A 20,892-nucleotide genomic window follows, 5' to 3' on the forward strand; every position below is an offset into this window, starting at 1 on the left:
ATATTCATAATCTCATTAATGTCTCCCCGCCCCTATCCGGGCCGGCAGATGAATTGGATGCAATGACTCGCTAGTCTAGTCAAGCATGACAGAGAGTGAGAGAGAGAGAGAGAGAGAGAGAGAGAGAGAGAGAGAGAGAGAGAGAGAGAGAGAGAGAGGGAGAGGGATAGGTAGAGAGAGAGGAGGGAGAGAAAGAGAGGAGAGAGAAAGAAAGAGAAAAAGAGCGAGCGAGAGAGAGAGAGAGAGATGGGAGCCTTACGAGAGACTAAGAAACGAACGGCACCAACATTGGAATTTCAAAGAAATTAACAGTTAAACAAGTCAAATTAATTAGAATTCCGGAGCGTCTATGCTATACATACAAAACAGCTGTATAAAAAAAATATATAATAATGTTTTCTTGTCACATACACCAAATTGGTGCAGTGTATAATAGGCTAGTATATAGAAATGATAGCTTCATTAGCATGCACAACGCATTAAGTAGCCCATATTTTTAAGATACAAAAATGTATTTGTAGGCCTCTTAGTAAAAAACGAACAATTTATTATTTTATTTTTTATAAATGTAAAGTGAAATTAGTTGTTTTACAGCAGCATACCCCAACTGGCGGCCCGTGGGACAAATTTGGATCGCAGGTGATTTTATTTGGCCACTGAGTTTTTTGTTTGCAAAAAATAAATTCATTTTTTTAAATTTTTATAATTGCTTTTATTGTTGGACATAATATACTGTAACAACACCAGCAAATCAGCTCCAAGTAATTTACATTTTTGAAATATGTTCCAAAGTATTTCCACGCGTAATAGAGAGATATACAGTGTGGGGGGGGGGGGAAGAGTATTTAGTCAGCCACCAATTGTGCAAGTTCTCCCACTTAAAAAGATGAGAGAGGCCTGTAATTTTCATCCTAGGTACACTTTAACTATGACAGACAAAATGAGAAAAGAATATCCAGAAAATCACATTGTAGGATTTTTTATGAATTTATTTGCAAATTATGGTGGAAAATAAGTATTTTATGTTAGAGCTTTTTGCGGGCAATTTGCAGTGTACAAATGATTTGTAATTATGTTCCGGCCCCCTGACCATCCACTCAAGAAAATAAATCATCCCGCGGCTGAATCTAGTTGATGATCAGTCATAGTAGTACAGCCCTAATGTAGCAAATTAGGGTTAACTTCTTGACGCACCCATCCCTTTAGCGGGATCATTTTCATCAACACCCGCTGAATTGCAGAGCGCAAAATTCAAATTAAATTACTAAAAATATTTCATTTTCATGAAATCACAAGTGCAATATAGCAAAACACAGCTTAGCTTGTTGTTAATCCACCTGGCATGTCAGATTTCAATACAGCTTTTCGGCAAAAACATAACAAGCGTTTATGTAAGAACATCTCTTTCAGTAGACAAAATATTACAAACACTAGCAGCCAAGTAGATTGGTCACGAAAGTCAGAAAAGCAATAGATTAAATCGCTTACCTTTGATGATCTTCGGATGTTTGCACTCACGAGACTCCCAGTTACATAATAAATGTTCCTTTTGTTCCATAAAGATAATTTTTATATCCAAAATACCTCCATTTGTTTGGCGTATTATGTTCAGAAATCCACAGGCTCGAGCAGTCACGACATTGCAGATAAAAATTCCAAATAGTATCCGCAATGTCCACAGAAATATGTCAAACGTTTTTTATAATCAATCCTCAGGTTGTTTTTAAAATATATCATCAATAATATATCAACCAGGACTGTCGCCTTTTCAATAGGAGAGGGAGAGACAATGGCTGCCCCACTCTGTTGCACAAGCAAAACTCTGTGAACACCCAGCTATCCACTGACGCAATGTTATCTTTCTCGCTCATTTTTCAAAATAAAAGCCTGAAACTATGTCTAAAGACTGTTGACACGTTGAGGAAGCCATAGGAAAGGGAATCTGGTTGCTATCACTTTAAATGGAGGCAAGGCATCCAATGGAACAGAGAGCTTTCAGGAAAAACAGCACTTCCGGGTTTGATTTTCCTCAGGTTTTCACCTACAATATCAGTTCTGTTATACTCACAGACAATATTTTGACAGTTTTGGAAACTTTAGAGTGTTTTCTATCCTAATCTGAATATGCATATTCTAGTTTCTGGGCTTGAGAAATAGGCAGTTTCAAATGGGTATGTTTGTTAGCCAAAAATGAAAATCCTGCCTAATTCCAACTATTTTCTAAATTCAAATGGTGTAATTTTGATAAACTGTGGAGTTTTTTATTATTTCCTTCAACAAAGGAGACATGATAGCATCCCTCCTTCAGCCTCAGGAGTGACATAGTCATGGTACAGTGGTGCCTATCTCTCCTCTCTCTCCTGTTTGTGACAAGAAACTGTTCACAAATACTCCCGTGGGAACACCCACTAATGAAGAGAAGCAGTGACCTCTGAGCGACCAATTTGCAGTGAGTGCAGAGTGGCTGCTAACAACAGCACTCCATTTTACCACCCACCACCACAGCCTAGAATGGCACATGAAGGTCAAACTGTTGGCACAAAAAGCCGGACTGGCCCACGGCAGCGTTGTTGATACCCTCGCTGCCGGCTGTGGTGTGTAGTGTCACTCATGATGCGTGAGTGTGTGTGTGTATGTGTGGCTATGGGGGTTTATTCCACAAATTATTGGAGTGATGAGCTCTCTATACTACAAGCTCTCACAGTCTCACATCAGAATTAGATGTTCATCCATGTTTCTTAAATGTCAAATTTCGAAGTTGTTGCAAACATCAAATTTCAAGGTGTTTAAAGTTGCAATATGTAACTTTTTGGGTGAACCGACCAAACTCACGTAGAAATGTGAGTTATAGATCTATCATTCTCATTTAAAGCAAGTGTAAGAAGCGGTAGATCTATTTTATGTGCGCTATTTTAATGTTTTATTTTTTGCCTCTTTTACTTTCGGTTTTGTACACCAACTTCAAACAGCTGAAAATACAATATTTGGGGTTACGAAAAATATATTTCACAGCGGTTTAGATGGTACAATGATTCTCTACACTATACTTGCTTGTTTTGTCATATATAGTGGCTTCAGAAAGTATTCACACCCCTTGACTTTTTCCACATTTTGTGGTGTTTTTTTGTCCCCGACCTACACACAATACCCCATATTGTCAACGTGGAAATATGTTTTTCCACATTTTTCCAAATTAATTGCCAAATAAAAGCTGAAATGTCTTGAGTCAATGAGTATTCAACCCGTTTGTTAGGACATCCCTAAAAAAGTTCAGGAATAAGAATTTGCTTTAGAAGTCACATAATACGTTGCATGGACTCTGTGTGCAATAATAATGTTTAACATGATTTACAATTACCTGTACAATTACACATACAATTACCTGTAAGGTCCCTCAGTCGAGCAGTGAATTTCAAACACAGATTCAACCACAAAGACCAGGGAGGTTTTCCAATGCCTAGCAAATAAGGGCACCTAGTGGTGTAAAAAAACAAACATTATTGGCCGAGTTACAGTTTTGACTTAAATCTGCTTGAAAATCTATGGTAAGACCTGACAACGGTTGTCTAGCAATGATCAACAACCAACTTGACAAAGCTTGAAGAATTCTGAAAAGATTGATGGGCAAATGTTACACAATCCAGGTGTGGAAGCTCTTAGACTTACTGTAACGGGTGTGTACTGGAGGCGAAGTCAGGTGCAGGAGAGCAGAGTGTAGATAACAGGCACACTTTTTATTCCAAACGAAAGCACATAAGTACATAAACGTGCCCAAAACAGGGAACATAAACAAAAGTCGATCACCGAACACCGCACGAACAAGGAGAGGAGCAGACTTTGGTGGAAGTGCGGCACAGTGCGGCTCACTGGAGGTGAACATGGGCAGCCTCCCATGTGTCTTCTGCGCGCCGGAACCAGTCGTCCACCACAGGAGCCTTGGTCTGACCCTGATGCCACGACGCCAGAACCGGCTGGTACCCCAATACGCACTGAAAGGGGGAGAGGTTAGTGGAGGAGTAGCGAGTTCTACGTCATCTCGGCCCACGGCACAAACGCCTCCCACTCCCCCGGCCGGACCGCAGAAACCTTCCCACATCCTGGTTGACTCTCTCTACCTGCCCGTTACTCTCAGGGTGAAAACCCGAGGTAAGGCTGATCGAGACACCCAGACGTTCCATGAACGCCTTCCAGACTCTTGACGTGAACTGGGGACCCCGATCAGACACTATATCCTCAGGCACCCCGTAGTGCCGGAAGACGTGAGTAAACAGGGCGGGAGGGCCGTAAGAAGCACGGGCAGAGGGAGGAAACGACAGGACTTAGAGAAACGATCCACAATGACCAGGATCGTTGTGAAAGAGGAAGATCTGTTAAAAAATCCACTGACAGGTGTGACCAAGGTCGTTGTGGAACGGGTAAGGGGTATAGCTTACCTCTGGGCAGGTGTCTCGGAGCCTTACACTGGGCACACACCGAGCAGGAGGAAACATAAACCCTCACGTCTTTAGCCTAGGTGCGCAACCAGTATTTCCCAGTCTGACAGCGCACCGTCTGACCGATCCCCGAATGACCCGAGGAGGGTGACGTGTGGACCCAATAGATCAACTGGTCACGGACAGCAGATGGAACGTACATACGCCCGACGGGACACTGGAGGGGAGCGGTCTCTGTATGCAACGCCTGCTCAATGTCCACGTCCAGCTCCCACATGACCGGCGCTACCAGGCAAGAGGCTGGGACTATGGTAGTCTGATCCATGAGCCGCTCCTCTGTGTCATACAGCCGGGACAGTGAGTCTGCCTTCATATTCTGGGAACCTGGTCTGTAGGACAGAGTAAACACAAAACGGGTAAAGGACATGGCCCACTTTGCCTGAAGTGGATTCAGTCTCCTTGCTCCCCGGATGTACTCCATGTTGTGGTGGTCAGTCCAGATGAGGAAAGGGTGTTTAGCCCCCTCAAGCCAATGTCTCCACGCCTTCAACGCTTTAACCACAGCCAACAGCTCCCGGTCCCCCACATCATAGTTACGCTCCGCCTGGCTGAGCTTCTGTGAGAAGAAAGCACAGGGGCGGAGTTTCGGTGACATACCCGGGCGCTGTGAGAGCACGGCTCCTATCCCAGCCGTGGATGCATCCACCTCCACTATTAACGCCAAAGAGGGATCCGGATGGGCTAGCACGGGAGCTGAAGTAAACAGAGCTCTTAGCTGCCCAAAAGCCCTGTCCGCCTCAGCCGACCACTGCAACCGTACAGGACCCCCCCTTGAGCAGTGAGGTAATGGAAGCAGCCACCTGGCCAAAACCCTGGATAAATCTCCGGTAGTAATTGGCAAACCCTAAAAATCACTGCACCTCCTTTACCGGGGTGGGAGTCGGCCAATTACGCACGGCTGCAATGCGGTCACTCTCCATCTCCACCCCTGATGTGGAAATGCGATACTCTAGGAAGGAGACAGCCTGCTGAAAGAACAGGCATTTCTCGGCCTTGACGTACAGGTCAGGCTCCAATAGTCGGCCAAGTACCCTGCGCACCAGGGACACGGTGCGGAGTATATCAGAATGTCATCGATATAAACCACTACACCCTGCCCATGCAGGTCCCTGAAAATCTCATCGAAAAAGGATTGGAAAACTGATGGAGCATTCATTAACCAGTACGGCATGACGAGGTACTCATAATGCCCTGAGTTGGTACTAAACGCTGTCTTCCACTCGTTATACGCACTCCTGAGATCCAGTTTCTTGAAGAAGTGCGCCAAATGCATTGACTCAATCGCCGTGGCAATAAGAGGTCAGCGGGTAACTGTACCTCATCGTGATTTGATTGAGACCTCTATAGTCAATGCACGGGCGCAGACCTCCATCCTTCTTCTTCACAAAAAATTCACTTGAGGAGGCGTGTGAAGAGGAAGACCGAATGTACCCCTGACGCAGGGATTCAGAGACATATGTCTCCATAGCCACCGTCTCCGCTTGCGACAGGGGATACACGTGACTCCTGGGAAGCGCAGCGTCTGCCAGGAGCTTTATCGCGAAATCCCCCCATCGATGAGGTGGTAATTGAGTCGCCTTTTTTTTTTTTTACAGAAGGCGAGAGCCAAATCGGCATATTCTGCGGGATGCGCATGACGGAGACCTGGTCTGGACTTTCCACCGTGGTAGCATCGATGGAAACCCCTACACACCTCCCCGAGCACTCTCGCGACCACCCCATTTGAGCCCTCTGTTGCCAGGAAATGGTGGGATTAGGATGAGCCAACCAGGGAAGGCCTAGTACCACAGGAAACGTCTTCAATGAAGAAGAGACTGATTTTCTCCTCGTGACCCCCCTGCATCTCCATGACCAGGGAGATGGTGGCCTCCCTGATTAGCCCGGACCCTAATGATCAAATATCCAGAGCATGAACCGGGAAAGTTCTAACTACAGGAATGATGGGGATCCCTAAACTAAGGGCTAACACTCTGTTGATAAAATTCCCAGCTGCGCCTTTATCGACGAGCGCCTTATGCTGGGAATGAGGGGAAAACTCAGGGAAACAAACATGTACAAACAGATGGTCAACAGAGGACTCTGGATGAGTGTGGTGCAGACTTACCTGGGGTGACGCCAGAGTGCCCTGCCTGTTGCCTCGACTCCCAGAGGGACCGACACGTCACCGACTGGCAGTGTGCCATCTGCGGCCACAGATGGTGCAAGTGATGGCCCCTCCTCCAGCCTCCCTACGAGCAGCCCCTCCCAACTCCATGGGCACCGGAGTGGGGGTGCAGTAAGATGGAACCGACAGAGCCCCTTCTGGACGTCCGCGGGTGACCAGCAGGTTATCCAACCGGATTGACAAATCCACCAGTTGGTCAAAGGAGATGGTGGCATCCCTGCAGGCCAGCTCACGTCGATGAGGGCCCTGTTGTTCCAGCCTGCTCCAGTGGCCAAGGTCCGGAATTCCAGGGCGAACTCCTGGGCGCTCCTCGTCCCCTGCCTCAAATGGAAGAGCCGCTCTACTTTAGGGCGGATGGTCGAAGACGGCCGGGTGAACTCCTTGAAGGTCCAATGCCGCGTCTCCTTCTCCCCACACGGCGTTTGCCCACTCCAGAGCTCTCCCCACGAGGCATGAGATGAGGGGCGGACACTTTCTCCCTTCCTGAGGGAGCTGGGTGAACAGTGGCCAGGTAGAGGTCCAGTTGTAACAGGAATCCCTGGCACTGTGCTGCCATCCCATCATACTCCCTGGGAAGGGAGAGACGCATCCCACTGAGACTGGCTCCGGACGGGACGGGTAGAGGTAACCCCAGTTGCGTTGGTCGAGGTACTGGAGAGACTTCCTGTCTCTCCCAGAGGTCCATAGTCTGGACAACGCAATCCATCATGGCACCAAGATAATGTAACATTGCAGAATGTTCCTGGATGCGCTCCTCGACTCCTCTAACCGGGATACCTGCTCCTGCTGACTCCATGGTTGTTGTCAAATTCTGTTATGGGTGTGTACTGGAGGCAAAGTCAGGTGCAGGAGAGCAGTGTAGATAACAGGCACACTTTATATTTCAGTCCAAACGAAAGCACATCAGTTCATAAACGTGACCAAAACACGGAACATAAACAAAAGTCTGGCGCGTGACAATACCCACATAACATAAAACTATTTCACACAACGACATGGAGGGGAACAGAAGACTAAAGACATTCAGTGTGATTATGGAATTAAAACCAGGTGTGTATGGAACAAGACAAAACAAATGGCTAGAAAGCCGGTGACGTCGATCGCCGAACACCGCCCGAACAAGGAGAGCCGACTTCGGCGGAAGTCGTGACACTTACCCAGAAAGACTCACAACTGTAATCGTTGCCAAAGGTGCTTCTACAAATATTGACTTGGGGTGTGAATACTTGTGACATATTTCTGTAATACATTTTCAATACATTTGCAAAAAAATTTTAAAACATGTTTTCACTTTTTCATTATGGGGTATTGTGGGTTGATGGGTGAGGAAAAAATATATTTTATCCATTTTGAATTCAGGCTGTAACACAACTAAATGTGTAATAACTCAAGGGGTACGACTAGTTTCTTAGGTTTTGGATAGGCTTGCAACCAAAATATCAAAAACAACTTTATATCGCTGGATTCGAACATGCAACCTTTGGAATCAGATGCTTACACCATCTATAACACCCTAGGAAAACCAAAACCCTAGTGGCCGGTTTCCACGTCATCTCCCGACGTCCTCAAACATGGATAGATGACGAATACTGACTTGTATCACGGGGTGACCTGCCTGCTCTATAACCATCATCTACTGCATGAGGCATACACTCAGCCAATGTCTGAGCCACATGCACGTTCAATGGTTGATGGAACTTTCACAATTTTAAAGTGGAATAGAATGCTGTATAATTGTGGTTCCGTCTCAAATACAAGGCATTTAGCTCCCAGTGCAATCAAACCAAATTGCAATTCAACCAAGTTAAAAATGATACACTTGCTTGAACGACCAGTTTGTTTTCAATTGAGAAGTAAATAACTCCCTCTATGGAAATGTCATTGAATCCCTGAGCTGACATGGTAAAAATCTGTCATTCTGCCCCTGAACAAGGCAGTTAACCCACTGTTCCTAGGCCGTCATTGTAAATAACAATTTGTTCTTAACTGAATTGCCTAGTTCAAAAAATATGTTTTGATTGGCTAAGAAATCACTTTGCTCTATTAACACAATTTCACAATGCTCAAATTTGAGAAGCCTCTGCTATGCTTCAAGAAAACCTTTATGGATTGATGGTGTGTAATAGCATACAAGCTAAAACCATTCAAACCAATATGGGGTTCTATTAGCGGATGTACACTTCATAAACTACATGGTCATCTCATCACCCGGAGATAAGCTGTTCTAAATATTGGGTGAGGATTGAGAACAGCTGCAGAACAGAGAGGTCAAGCCATCCTTGCTCCTCACCTGCTGGAGTGCGTGTGTGCTTGCGCATGTGCGTGTGTGTGTACGTGTTTGTTGTTGTGTGTGTGAGCTGCCACCCTTGCTCTTCACCTGCTGGTATTAGCCCTAGAGGAAGTGGTGCTTGGACAGGCGTGAACATGGAGTCTGTGTCCCTGCCTGACTCCATCTGGGCCTGCAGCAACAAACCATGGGCCATCTCGGCCACCGAGCCGTCCCCACCGAAAGCCACAACCCTGGAGAAAACACACATGTATGAGATACAGCACACGCGTAAATCGGCCACGAATTGTCGATGCTGACACACACCACCCTGAAGGATAAAATACAACGTTAAACACACACACAGAGCATGAAACAGTGAACTTCAATGCAGCTCAGGGTAAATGCCTGAGTAAGGGTTTCCTCCTCTAAGCCTACCTCACTGAGGTAAACATGACATACTGACATAGCAAGATAAATCAATCATATTAAACACCTGACTAAACAGAGAACATGTCTGTAATACAGGTCAGGGCCAGACAGACAGGTGCATACACATGCAAGAACGCACACACACACACAGATACAGACATGCACACACACGCACACGCACACACACACACACACACACACACACACACACACACACACACACACACACACACACACACACTCTCTACATTCATCACTATTACAGCGCTGGTTGACCTAGACCTGTTTATTATATAAGTCGAATCCATTTAAATTAATTTAAATGATAATTCCCATTAAATGTATTGAATAGTCAGATTATGTCATGGATGCAGCATTTTCCAGGAATTTGTTCAAATCTGTAAGCCTGAGCCTATTTAGCTCCTATAAGCACATTACCAATACATCAGTACATCAGTATACTGATGAAAGCTTATTACAGTTCATTTCAGAAATGCTTTTGAACAAGACCTTATATTACCATTCCTAAAAAGATTAGTTTAGCCTCCAATCCATGGCTAGTTGTAATTAAAGGGTGATTATATTGTGTAAAATTGTATTAGAGTATTTTATTGGCCCCTCCCATTGGATGACATGCCTGTTACTAAGGTTTTGATATTGAGCTGTAGTTTACCTAGCAGTGGTAACAAAACAAAGCAATATGTGCATAAATGTCAGCACTAAATGTGGTCAAAATTCTAGGATTCCTTGAATTGATTATTAGATTCAGTGTTTATTTGTTTCACTCACTGAAAACATGATTAATCAGCAGCAAGGAATTTGTCTGTCATATGCTGAGCTGATGAGGCCCACCTCACAGTGTATGACAGACTCAGGTTATGTACAGGTTATATAGCTGAGGCATTAGATAGGAGCCAGGCTTTGACCTCAAGTTCTGCATCGTGTTCCAAAGATGTCTAATGACATATCATTCTCCTCCACGCCTGCCTAATGTTCTGTCATTGCTTGGTTATACACTGGCAATACATCCCTCTATTAAAGAACACAGGCTCTCCACTAAACTACCCCTCATCTCCTATCCCCCCCCCCCCTCCCCCCAAGCAGGAAGGCAGTAATAAAATCTGTAAAAGGCAGTAAAGCTCCGGTTAATACAATGTTTTAATTTGAGGAGCTGATAATTAACACTAATGTGAGATCTGGAAATAATTACACACATCGCAACAGCCTACAGTAGTGTCTGACATTCCTATTGTGTTACACACACCACGATTCCATGGTTGTGTCCCAAATGGCACCCTATTCCGTTTATAGTGCACCACTTTCAACCAGAGCCTTACCAACCAGGGCCCTGGTCAAAATTGTGAACTTTAAAGAAAATAGTGTGCCATTTGGGTCACAACCCATGTAACAGGGACTGGGGCTGTCACGCTGTCACACCCTGCATGACTTCCTGGAAAAACAGTAGTAAAAAATATACATTTTTCCTTAAAAGCAGAGATTAATGAGTTATGATGTATTAATGAAGACATACGTGATTAGCGTTTTATGCCTTCGCACCACTTCTCAGTCTTCTGGGGTTAATTAAGCTGGTGTTGACAAGACAAAGAGGAGATGATCTAGAATCAGACCATTGCAAAGGACCCTGAATCTAGAAAACCTCATCCTCTATGGGGAATATACCGTCTTCCACACAGTCTGTGAAAGCTTCCTATATAGCTAGACACTTTAAAAAAAAAGCTCCATAGAGACGGACATCTAATAACTTACAAATGTTGTATGAAATAAGCCTTGTGTGAATCCTGTCCAATCAGGTTCTGACTGATTGAAGTGCATGTTATGAACCCTGTCTCTGAATAATTTGAGGGATATTGCAAATCAATTAGACATTACATGACACTTGTATTGGTAATACCACAGCTTCCCTGCTTAAAGATGATACTGTACCGCAAACAACCGAACAAGGCTATGTTGGGTTAAGTAGCTTAGCTTGAATCTTCAGGGACTTACCCAGTAATTTTTCCATGCAAACAGAATATTTAATTTTGATAAGAGGAGCATAACATATGTCTGACTCTTAACGTCAACCATAAATCCAAACATTAAAACCTACAGTACACAATACACATTTGTTCTTATCATGTAAGAAATATTGAGATATTCATTGAGATATTGGTTGTGTATATGTGTCGTAATGTGTCTACTATATGTGGGCCACAGTAATGAGGTTGTGAGAGCAGGACAGAAGGATCATGAGCTCAGCTTTTCCACCAGTCACTCTTCACACCTGCTCCATCTGTCCCTCATATCAGACCTGCCTAGCAGAGCATGAGCCAGACATACCTCCGTCTTTCCGTTCTCCCTCTCCTGCTTACCTCCCATCCCTGTCTACCTCCCACCCCTACATCTTCTTCCTGCCTCTACCTCCCTCCTCCTCCTCCTCCTCCTTCCCCACCCTGCCCTCTACCCTTCTCTCCCCTACCCCTCCTAAGGGTTAGGTTGTGGTGTAGACTAGTCTGTGCTGATCTGCTGAGCGACACCAGTGCAGCAATCCTGGTTTAACAGGAGTTTGGAGCTACCTAAAAGGATCTAATTGTGACTATAATGCAGACACATGGGAGCTATGGTGTGGCAGTGTGGTGTAAAAACACACTCCCACACATGCACATACACAGACAGGGAGAGAACGCACACACACACACGCACACGCACCAGCAGTCTGCGGGATGGGAGGTACTTCATCACTGCTTCCAGAACAAGTAATTAAAGTGCCACCTGCCGTGCCCACACTGGAGAGGACACACACCCACACACTCCTTTAAAGGAGACTGCCTCGGCTGGGTCGACTTGGTCCCCTGGCACACTGTTCTAATCATAGTTTTATCACTAATTTTTTAAAACCTGGACTCTCCCTTCCCTCACCGTCTTTCTCTCTCCTCTCTCTCTCCTTTCCTCTATTGCTCTCCTTCTCTCTCTCTCTCTCCTCTCTCTCTCCTTTCCTCTCTTGCTCTCCTTCTCTCTCTCTCTCTCCTTCTCTTTCTCTAACTCTGCTTTTTTATTACAGCTACTGTAAATGCCACCTTAAGAGTGTGAACAAAACAGACCGTACCACAGACATGGGATTACTTCCTCATCTGACTTTGACTCTGTGCCATCATCCATCCCCATCCCTCCATCCCCATCCCTCCGCCCTCATCCCTCCATCCTCATCCCTCCATCCCCATCCCTCCATCCTCATCCCTCCATCCCCATCCCTCCACCCTCATTCCTCCTCCCTCACATCACAGCCCAGTATAATACCTTGTATTAATTGGAATCTCACCATGCTGATTACTCAACTCCATATCAATGTGGTGTTTTTGTTTACCTGCCTAACCCCTGAATAGAAAAAATGAATAAAGTGATTGGTTTTATTAATTTCCTTAGATGAGATTAGATGTATCATTCTGCTGCAGCTGCATTCCCGTACTGGGAACACCTGCTCAGATCAGTGTATTGGTTGGTTTTCTTTCTGTCTGATATTTTATGGAGAGGATTTATATGGACCATCTAACAGATAGTGTGGCAAGCAAACCTACCCATCATATTCATCCAATTAGATTCTGCACAGAATGAATAAAGTGTGTCCCTTTTCTTTCAGTGACTGTGAAGAGAGAAATACAAGAGAACATAAATAAATGTGTTAATGAATGAAAGATGAAATCAGAGGGCTGGGCTGGCACAAAAACATGGCTTTTAGTATCCCTATCCAATGTTAATTTGGCACATGGCTGATGAACATATGGGGGTGGTGGTAAAGTACAATTTATACTTGCATGCGGTTAGCATTATGTATGATGAAAAAAGAGGCAATGCAAAGAGGCTGCCTCCAGAGTGTTAATGCTTCTCTCACTTATGCAAAACAAGGTTAGTAATGCCACTGCTCATGTTCATTATTTTGTTATAACGTGTAGTTGGTGTGGATATTTTAAATCTTTTGCAACACTGATGTTCATTATTTTGTAATAACGTGTAGTTGGGGTGTTATTCTAAATCCTAAATCTGTTTTTTTCAGGCAGAAAGAGGTCTAACTTTCCGGAGGGACACAGTGAGACTACTATGATGTACAACAGCACTGGAGCGAGTTGATACATTGGCAATTTGGGATGTGGGCATGTCCACAGTGGGGGTGTGGGGGAGACAGGAAGGATAGCGGGTGGCACGCCAGGGAGAGGAGCACCCGTATCCCCACCCAGTTCTCCAGAGACTAGGTAGCTGTCACTCTGCATCGCTGTCCTTAACACACACACACAGATACAATCACCCCCCACCTCATCCCCAACCCGACACACACACCCACAAAGGAAGATGCCAAGGAATATGGGGGAACGGGGTTCTATACCACAGATGGCGTTACATGGCCTTGCCCCATTTAGCATTTCTGGGGCACCTCCTCTCCGTCGGAGCAGGTTAGTCCCAGCTGTACCCACCCATCACACACACACCCTTGTACACACACACACAACCATCACAGGCTCCTCCATGACGGATGTGACACTTGCAGATGAGGATTTGTTGTGTGAGAATGTGTATCATATTGGTTAGCATGTCGGGCCAGTAACCGAAAGGTTGCTGGATCAAATCCCCGAGCGGACAAGGTAAAAATATGTTGTTCTTCCCCTGAACAAGGCAGTTAACCCACTGTTAATTAAATAAAGGTTACATTTTTTTAAATTCATTTTAAGAACCACATGGATGTTTCATTCCTGGTCTATGTCTCTGGTACCAATACCTACCATTGCAGTTGTTTTGTTACATGGAAATGTTAGGTGGACATTTACACTGAATGTACAAAACACCCAGGTGAACGCTATGAACCCTTATTGATGTCACTTGTTAAAACCACCTCAATCAGTGTAGATGAAGGGGAGGAGACAGGTTAAAGACGGAATTTTCAGCCTTGAGACAATTGAGACATGGATTGTGTATGTGTGCCATTCAGAGGGTGAATGGGCAAACAAAATATTTAAGTGCATTTGAACGGGGTATGGTAGTAGGTGCCAGGCACACAGGTTTCTGTTAAGAACTGCAACGCTGCTGGGTTTTTCATGCTTAACAGTTTCCTGTGTGTATCAAGAGCAGTCCACCACCCAAAGGACATCTAGCTAACTTGACACAATTGTGGGAAGCATTGGAGTCAACATGGGCCAGCATCCCTGTGGAACGCTTTCGACACCTTGTAGAGTCCATGCCCTGACAAATTGAGGCAGTTCTGAGGGCATAAAAGGTTGGGGGGGGGGGGGGTGCAACTCAACATTAGGAAGGTGTTCTTAATGTTTTGTACACTCAGTGTACAGCAAAAACAGGGGCTTGAACATATCCTGCTATCCGGAAAGAAATACACTATAGCCAAAAATGATCTGCAGGAATGTTTCTTCCCTGGTACCAGTTGTGTTGTCATATCAAGATGACGTTGATGTATGTTGTGTACATACAGTAAAAACAGTGACTATGCAGAGATGCTTTTTTATCCAGAAGAAATGGCCCATGTACATACATTCACATAAACTCTATGATTTGTCATGCATTAGATATTCTATGCAACTGTTATTCTAAATATTACAACTATATGCTTACAAAAACATGTTTTTTCTCTGTTTCTACCTAACTGTCATTATATTGTCCAAATAACATTATCATTCACTTGTTAAAGTAAATTGCGGACACATTTGTCACCATCACAACTCATTGAAGTAATAACATCATCAATAACAGAAATTATAACATCATCAAACCCAGTTGGTCCCAACTGCCACTGCAGTGTATTGCAGACTCCAGAACAGCTCCCAGCTTCCAGCCGGGGCCCGAATGAGATATTTAATTTATATTAGGTAAAGTATGTTTTAATGGCTCCTCGTCGACCACTCATCCCCTACCCTCCCCACGGGGAGAACACAGTCTCAGGAAAGAAGGGCCGCATCCCAAATGGGACCCTATTGCCTGCATAGTGCACTATTTTTGACCAGAGCTCTATGAACCCTATGGGCCCTGGTCAAAAGTATTGCACTGTATAGTGAATATTGTGCAATTTGGGACACAACCAGATTCTATTACAGTTGGCATTTAGAAGTCAGTTGGCTTTTAGAAGTCTCTGGAATCAGATAGTAGCATTCATTAGAGTACACACACACACACACACACACACACACACACACACACACACACACACACACACACACACACACACACACACACACACACACACAAGCATGTACACACACACACGAGCATGTACACACTTACACAAGCACTTACACACGCACGTACACAATACACAGACAGGAGGAGGAGGAGGAAAGGAGTAGGGGGAGGGGGAGGAGGAGTGGGAACAGGAAGAGGAGGTGAGGAAGAGGGGGGGGGGACAGGAGGAGGAGGAGGAGGAGAGGAGAAGGGGGAGGAGAAGGAGGAACAGGAGGAGAAGGAGGGGGAGGAGGAACAGGAGGAAGAGGAGAGGGGGAGGGAAGGAACCGGATGAGGAGGAGAGGAGGAAAGAGGAATGGGGAGGAACAGGAGGAGGAGGAGGGGGAGGAGCAGGGGGAGAGGAGGAGATGAGGATGAGGAGAGGGTGAGGAGAGGGAGGAGAGGGGGAGGAGGAGATGGGGAGGAGATGAACAGATGGGCCTAGCCCCTCCCATGGGTCAGGTTACTCAGTAAGGAGAGGAGTCACTGCTCCTGTTATTAAGTGTGAGACGCACTTTAGACTCAACAGAGTAGTACAGCTGCTGCTATACGCACACGCACACGCACACGCACACGCACACGCACACGCACACACTCTCATGGGACACTTACTGGTGACATCAGCCTTGATGTCTGCTAGCTGAAACTGTGGTGCAACATAGTCTCTGTAGATCTGATAGGCCTCTTTCTTATGGCTGGTAGGGTTCACAAACACCTTCAGGGATTTGGGCCTGTTCTGGAAACCTGCAAGAAGACAAGAGGATAATCAATCAATCAAATGTATTTGTAAAGCTATTTTATAGCACAAAGTCCTGGTGTAGACACCAAAAAGAGACAGCAAAAACAGAAGCAGAGGACAACAGAATTAAAAAAAGGCAAACAAACAGGTACATTTCTGCTTCACTGGGATTTCCAGTCCAGGTCAAGCACATCTGTTAGTCAGTAAAAGCAGGCATCCCTACCAGGCATGGTCAGTTTTATCACTGTGTATTGAGCTTTTGTCTGAGGCACTTGCTATAAAATCAGCTGAACAAAGAGTGAGTTGAGTCCGTTCTACTTCTAAAGGTCAGTAGATTTGAAGCTCTCGCTTACACAACCTGAACTGCAGCTAGAGAGTCTGAGCTGAGGGAGATAGGGGGGAGTCATGACTCTCTGTCTAACTCTCTCCCCTTCCCTCAACGCTCGCCCTCTCTCCCCCCTGACCTCTCCCACTCTTCACCCTGCCCTCTCTCTCTATTCCCCCTGCCTTCTCCCTCACTTCCCCCTGCCCTCTCCCTCTCTTCCCTCTGCCCTCTCTCTCTCTCTGAGTTCCCCCCGCCCTCTCTTTGTCTGTTCTCCACCCTGCCCTCCACTAAGCACCCAGCCTCTGAGCTACTGAGCTTCCACACTGGATCAGAACTAGGCAGAATTAGGGAGTGTTCCTTCCTGGCTTTCCTGGAGCCTGGTGGAGACCCAGGAATCGATGGGGAGAGGCAGCATGCTGAACCTCTCATCCCCATCATTGTCTCCATTATCCCCCTCATTACTCTAATCCACTGGCTCCCTGGTGGTTGGTCCCTGAAGTTCCTGACCTCGACACGCTAATGAGCCCTATGCCCCCTGAGCCCCAGCCTGAGCCTGAGCCTCAGCCTGCCAGCCCTGGCTCTTCTCTGACAGAGCCCCACTCTGAGCCCGGACCCCCGGCCCTCAGCCAGCCACCCAGCTATCCATTCTGACAATTCATTGTGATCTCTTGGGTTTCAGGGGCATCCGGGGTCACATGTTCAAAAGGAAGGGAACGAGCAACGATCAAGGAGGATGTGCAGACAGAGGGGACCAACGTCAGGGTCCCAGGGAGCAATGGTGTCATGGTGGACCGGGAGAGGAGAGGAGCTCAGGAAGGTACAGCAGGCCTGGAGATGTGCTTTCTCCAGTCTCTCTAGAGCAGGTATTCCCAAACTGGGGTACCTGCAATGCCGTCGGGGGTACGCCAAATAAAAATGTGATTCACATTAAAAATGATAATAATAATTTAGTTTTTGCTTCGGATGTTGGAGTGTGGGCCATCCTGTCCCAGCGATCTGCACCGGACCAAAAGCTTTATCCCTGTGCTTTCCTGTCCCATCGTCTCAATCCTGCAGAGAGGAACTACAATGTAGGCAACCAAGAACTCCTGGCGGTTAAGATGGCGTTGGAAGAGTGGAGGCACTGGCTGGAAGGAGCAGAACAGCCATTATTGGTCTGGACCAACCATAAAAACTTGGAATATCTCCGTACAGCCAAGCGCCTCAACTCCAGGCAGGCCCGGTGGGCCCTCCTGTTTACCAGCTTCAACTTAACCGTTTCCTATCACCCAGGGTTACAAAATGTGGAACCTGACACTCTCTCCCGGCTATACAGTTCCTCTGCCACACCCTCGACTTTCGAAACTATTCTCCCTACCTCATGCCTTGCTGCCACTGTGGTTTGGGGTATTGAGAACCTGGTTCGTGAGGCGCAATGCTCCTAGCCTGGACTTGAAGGGGGCCCATCTAACCAGCTGTTTGTCCCTAACCCAGCCCCAGTCCCAGGTCCTGGAATGGCTCATTCCTACAGGCTGACCTGTCATCCAGGGTTCCGTCGTACACTAGCTTTCCTCCGACAACGTTTCTGGTGGCCCACCATGGTTCCTGACGTCTCTGCCTTCGTCGCCGCATGCACAGTGTGTGCTCAGAACAAGACTCCATGGCAAGCTCCTTCTGGCCTCCTTCAGCCTCTACCGGTCCCTCATCGTCCCTGGTCTCATATATCTCTGGACTTTGTCACTGGGCTCCGTCCGTCTGATGGCAACACTGTCATTCTGATGGTTGTTGATCAGTTCTCCAAGGCCACCCATTTCATCCCTCTCCCTAAACTACCTTCTACCAAGGAGACGTCCCAGCTCATGGTGCAGCATGTCTTCCGGATCCATGGACTCCCGGTAGACATGGTCTTCAATCGGGGTTCTCGTCTCAGTTCTGGAAGGCAATCTGTACCCTTATTGGGTCATCGACCAGTCTGTCATCCGGATTCCATCCCCAAACTAACGGTCAGTCAGAGCGAGCCAACCAAGACCTGGAAACCACCCTGAGATGCCTGGTCTCAACTAATCCACTACCTGGAGCCGACAACTGGTTTGGGTGGAGTATACCCGGAACACCCTTCCCTGTTCTGCCACGGGTCTCCCTCCATTCGAGTGCTCCATGGGGTATCAGCCTCCACTCTTCCCAAAACAAGAACAGGAGGTCAGCATACCCTCGGCCCAGATGTTTGTCCCCCGCTGTCAACATACCCGGAGAAGCGCCAGGGCGGCTATTCGCAAGACCAACTCCAGGTATTGTCGACTAGTGGACCGTCGTCGGACCCCAGGTCCCCACTACCTCATTGGGCAGTGGGTATGGCTGTCCACACGGGATCTGCCCCTTCAGGTAGAGTCCCGCAAACTGTTCCCTCATTTCATTGGCCCTGTTCCAATCTCCAAAGTCCTGAGTTCCACTGCTGTCTGTCTTGTGTTTTCCCGTACCCCCCTCCCCGTGTCATTGATGGCCATCCGGCCTACACGGTAAAACGTCTCCTGGGTGTTCGACCACGGGGCAGGGGTTTCCAGTACCTGGTTGACTGGGAGGGTTATGGCCCGGAGGAGAGGTGCTGGGTTCCCGCTAGAGACATCCTGGATCCAGCCCTCATCGCTTTAGCAGTATGCTTAGGGTCATTGTCCTGCTGGAAGGTGAACCTCCGTTCCAGTCTCAAATCTCTGGAAGACTGATCCCGGGTTTCCCTCATGGATTTCCCTGTATTTAGTGCCATCCATCATTCCTCCAATTCTGACCTGTTTCCCAGACCCTGTTGATGACAAACATCCCCACAGCATGATGCTGCCACCACCATGCTTCACTGTGGGGATGGTGTTCTCGGGGTGATGGGGGGTGTTGGGTTTGCGGTAGATATGTGGTAGTGGTGGAGTAGGGGCCTGAGAGCACACAGTGTGTTGTGAAATTTGTGAATGTATTGTAATGTTTTTAAAATTGTATAAACTGCCTTAATTTTGCTGGAACCCAGGAAGAGTAGCTGCTGCTTTGGCAGCAGCTAATGGGGATTTGTAATTAATACAAATACAAAATGTACCTGTGGTGAGTTATTCACAATTTTCGATTAACAAATAAGGTTTTATATGTAAGATTACAACCCCACGATACAACCCCATGAGCCGGGTTGTGACAAAAACTCACACTCATTCTTCTGTTTAATAAATGTATTGTATAGTGTGTGTGTGTGTTGGAGGCTTACAATGATGACAAAAAACAACATTTGAGAGTGCGCTGACCCTGGTGCTAGAGGGGGTAAGCAGCTGGAGGTTGAATGTTTGAAGGGGTACGGGACTATAAAACGTTTGGGAACCACTGCTCTAGAGGATAGACAGATGAGGCTGGAGAGCAGGATCACATCTCCAGCCTTACTGGGCCTTCCTGCCCTGCACTCCACTTCTCTCTACCCTCCCCCTATGACCTCCAGGCCCACTATACCACTCCTGTCTCTCTATCCTCTCCCACTCCTACTGGGCTCGGAGGCCCTGATACTGGGAGCAGGTGCAGGAAGGATGCTGTCACTGCTGACTGAGTTGGGGCTGTGGCTGGGGCTCAGGAGGACCAGAGTAGGCCAGGGGGTTGGATCAGGAGGCTCAGCCCAGGAGGCTCAGGAGGGTTAGGAGGCCAGGGGAAGGCTAGGGGGACTGGGAGGAGGAACAGGGGAAGTTAAGGAAGCTAAGAGGGGGCCATGGGAGTTTCTCATCATCCCCCAGCTAACTTCACACAGCCCCCAGTCTCACAGAGGGGAGGGGACTACAGACACACACTAAGCCACACTTTGTCCGACTCAGACAGATACACAAAACACTCTGCTTTTCATATCATATCGAAAGAGACACTTTGAGCCATATATCGGTCTTACAGCTAGGTCTATTGATTAGGTATTGTCAACACGAACACTAGATTGTGCATTATAGCTGTTAATTTTAAGTAAACACCATATAGTGGAGTATAGCATTATAGTAACATTTTATTATTAGGTACAGTATCTAAGTAACTAATGCATTACACTGTAAGTAGCCATAGGAAACTGGAACCCTATGACTGTAAATCTTGTTGGCCTTCTCCTTTCTAAAACAACATGAAACCAACATGAGTCTCCATACAATCCAGAATATTATGTTTCAGTCCAGTCGTCAGCAGAGCTTTCCTACAGGCTTCAGACTACACAGAGGATTATGTACCATAGCAACACGGCAGGCTGGGTAGCCAGGCTGGTGAGGGATCTCTCTCTTCAAT

The 20,892-nt window shown here is 46.5% G+C and overlaps 1 pseudogene; it reads right to left on the reverse strand.

Annotated features, from left to right (window-relative positions):
* The window catches only part of LOC139401708 (ceramide kinase-like protein), a 112,728-nt pseudogene that overhangs the window by 15,108 nt on the left and 76,728 nt on the right, over positions 1-20,892 (reverse strand).

Source organism: Oncorhynchus clarkii, chromosome 3 (genome assembly GCF_045791955.1).
Source record: "Oncorhynchus clarkii lewisi isolate Uvic-CL-2024 chromosome 3, UVic_Ocla_1.0, whole genome shotgun sequence".
NCBI classification, from domain to species: Eukaryota; Metazoa; Chordata; class Actinopteri; order Salmoniformes; family Salmonidae; genus Oncorhynchus; species Oncorhynchus clarkii.